Here is a 2,500-nt window from a genome sequence, read left to right as displayed (position 1 = left end):
TAAGAACCACTGTCCTAAAAGATCTGTCTGCACATAGACACAGACATACACTTTTGTTTTTCTTTCTATTTCATATGGTAGTACACAATATGTTTGGGCCTTTTGTGCCATTGTTATATAGGACAGTAACAGGAAGACATGAAATGGTTGGGAGAGAGAGATGGGGAAGGGTTGGGCATTTGGGGCAGCCGTGGCCGAATGCTCAGGGAGGTGGTCATAAGATCAGAGGGTTGCCAGTTCGAATCCAACCCTTACCCCCTACACCTCCATCCATATCTGAAGTAGACTTAAGCAAGGCGCCTAACCCCACATTGCTTCAGGGACTGTAACATTACTTGTAACTAACTGTAAGTCGCTTTGGATTAAAGCGTCAGGTAGGTACGTGTATTTTAATGTAATTAATGAACCAGGCTGGCGTCGAACCAATGTGTTGGCAATGGGCCATGGTGCCCCCTGACTTCTGATTTTTTCCATCCTTGTGAGAACCTCACTTTGAGTACTACGGTATTAGAATAAACCTAAAGAATGTAACAAAATGACCCGGGAAACAATTCGAGTAGCTGTGAGGACCATCAAAGGATCCTCACAACTTTTCCTAGTAGTGCAGACATGTGGCCCTCACAAGTAAAGACATACAAGAAACAGACACACACAGACACACAGACGTGCGCACGCACTCGCACGAAGAAATCACCAGTCTACATGATCTTTTACAGGATCTAAACACACGCACACACAGACCAATGCATGCACACACACACACACACACACACACACACACACACACACACACACACACACACACACACACACACACACACACACACACACACACACACACACACACACACACACACACACACAGACCTACGCACGTACACATACATACACACGCAAATGCACACTCATACACACGCACGCCATCAAAGAAATCACACTTCTAGAGAACTGACAATTTCTTCAAAGAAACAAAAAACTAAATCAAAAAGAAACTACCAATCTGCTGGCACAGGATATGAGGTGTTGACCATAGTTTCCTGTCTACTTTGTACACCCTGCCAGTGTCCACAATGTTTAAGGAGATGACCAGAGTTCCAATGTCATTTCAAAATGGGTCTTTCAACATCTGTTTAACAAAGAAAAAAATCATGCTCATCCATCTAAGAAAAGTGTGGGTGCAGGACTAGCAAAGTCACATGAAAACTGAAAATAAAGTCTGCAACGTCAAGCTCCCGTTTCTCTTACGAAACGTCACATATTAAAGGGGAACTTCTGCCAATTTCAATATGCTGTTGTATTGCTCACGCTACCCTTGACTTGTTAGAATCTGGTGATGCTGCATTTTTCAGCTCAGCCCTTTCCAAGATCTGAGCTATTCTAAAGGGGGGCAGACTTTGTTTACATTAAAAACCCTCTTGACATAGACCTACTCCAAATATTATTCCAAAAGGTATGACTGTTTGCTAGTTGTCTGCCGATGTTGCATAACCTTTTGGATGTTATTACCACCGCCAAGGAGGTAATGTTTTCGATCGCGTTGGTTTGTCCGTCTGTCTGTTTGTCTGTCTGTCTGTCTGTTTGTCAGCAGCATAACTCAAAAACGAATCAACGGATTTAGACAAAACTTTGTGGGTTTGTTGATAATGACCACAGGAACAAGTGATCCGGATCATGAACCAGAACCAGGACTTTTTTAAAGATTCTGTCAGTAGGATAACTCAAAAACGAATCAACTGATTTGGATGAAACTTTGAGGAGTTGATAGTAATGACCCAAGGAACAAGTGATTAAATTCTGGTGGTGATCCAGATCACAAACTGGAACCAGGGGCCTCATTTATCAAGCGTTCTTAGGCACAGATCTGTGTGTAAAGCGTGCGTGCGATCATTCCTGAGCAAAGTGTGGGATTTATGAACATGTACTTGAACGTAGAAATGTGCCTAAATCTACGCACACCTCAGACCATGCGTGCCAGTGGAAGAAACACGAAATTGCAATCAAGGTACCGTGCAAGGTACAGTTTACTTTGAATGACAATGGAGTATGACAGTGTGCTATTTTACAGTGTTTTCGTCCATGTGTGTCTCCTTCTTTTACTTATTTTGAAACACTGTCCTCCTCCTGTCGAAAGCACCTCCACTTCTGCCGCGGAAATGTTTCTATCTCCGCACTTCCCGCCAGCGCTTCGACTGGCGCGTGTGTCCGCGTGTGTTCATGTGTGTCCAAACAGGGTGGCGCCTTCGAATTAACATGGCATTTGAATATATTTTAATACCATATATGGTTACTTGGAGGCGTTTCGGGATGCAAATTACCCCGAATGCGCGCGTGCACAGTGATTTGGAAGGTGTGGGATTTATCATGCAGACGTGTGCGTAGGAGCAGCCAACGCACGTTTGATAAATCCCGATGTTTTTAGAAGACATTCTACGAACTGATGATAAGGCCCCAGGACTTTTCAAAAGATTCTTCACCATGTAAGAAATTGAAATTCCAGAAA

The 2,500-nt window shown here is 43.4% G+C and overlaps 1 protein-coding gene across 1 annotated transcript in view; it reads right to left on the bottom strand.

Annotated features, from left to right (window-relative positions):
* The window catches only part of LOC134435043 (protein kinase C eta type-like), a 64,818-nt gene that overhangs the window by 17,070 nt on the left and 45,248 nt on the right, over window positions 1-2,500 (bottom strand). The window lies entirely within an intron of this gene.

The sequence above is a fragment of the Engraulis encrasicolus genome, chromosome 19 (assembly GCF_034702125.1).
Source record: "Engraulis encrasicolus isolate BLACKSEA-1 chromosome 19, IST_EnEncr_1.0, whole genome shotgun sequence".
Lineage (NCBI taxonomy): Eukaryota > Metazoa > Chordata > Actinopteri > Clupeiformes > Engraulidae > Engraulis > Engraulis encrasicolus.
This window is presented reverse-complemented; position numbering and strand designations above follow the sequence as displayed.